The sequence below is a fragment of the Macadamia integrifolia genome, chromosome 8 (genome assembly GCF_013358625.1).
Source record: "Macadamia integrifolia cultivar HAES 741 chromosome 8, SCU_Mint_v3, whole genome shotgun sequence".
NCBI classification, from domain to species: domain Eukaryota; kingdom Viridiplantae; phylum Streptophyta; class Magnoliopsida; order Proteales; family Proteaceae; genus Macadamia; species Macadamia integrifolia.
In genome coordinates, this window is record NC_056564.1 from 8,218,552 (window position 1) to 8,219,113 (window position 562).

Here is a 562-nt window from a genome sequence, read left to right on the forward strand (position 1 = left end):
CTCTCTCTCTCATCGTCAACAAGTACGGGTGTCAAAAGCTGGCCCGCATCAGCAGGCCTGATTGGAACTGACTGGTTGAAATATGAAACCGGACCAATTGGATAGTAATATGTACCGGTCCTAGACCGATTAACACTCCGTTGTACTCAGTATTTGATTGTAGCTCGACAGATGCACAACAGGCAATCAGTATCAGATTGATCATATCAGTATCGGCCATAATTAAAAAGAAAACGATACTTTGATTCAGTATCGAATCAATATGACCGATTTGTATTGGTATCAGTTTTATAGGCAACTGATACCAATTTCAATATCATGAACTAAATCCCTGACCGTGACCAACGCCTTGAAACCCTAACAACAAGCGAGAGTTGTTCTTTTATGCTGGTATTGCCAATTTGACATGCCATGTGAATTTGCTCATGTGATGTGTTAAATTGCCGACGGACCACAGTAGTACACTTATTACTTATCTATGGATTATGGACTTGAAGCTGGATGGAAAAAAGTAGGCATTAATCATTTTATCACACTTGCCCCATTTTATTTTTTTTTTTTC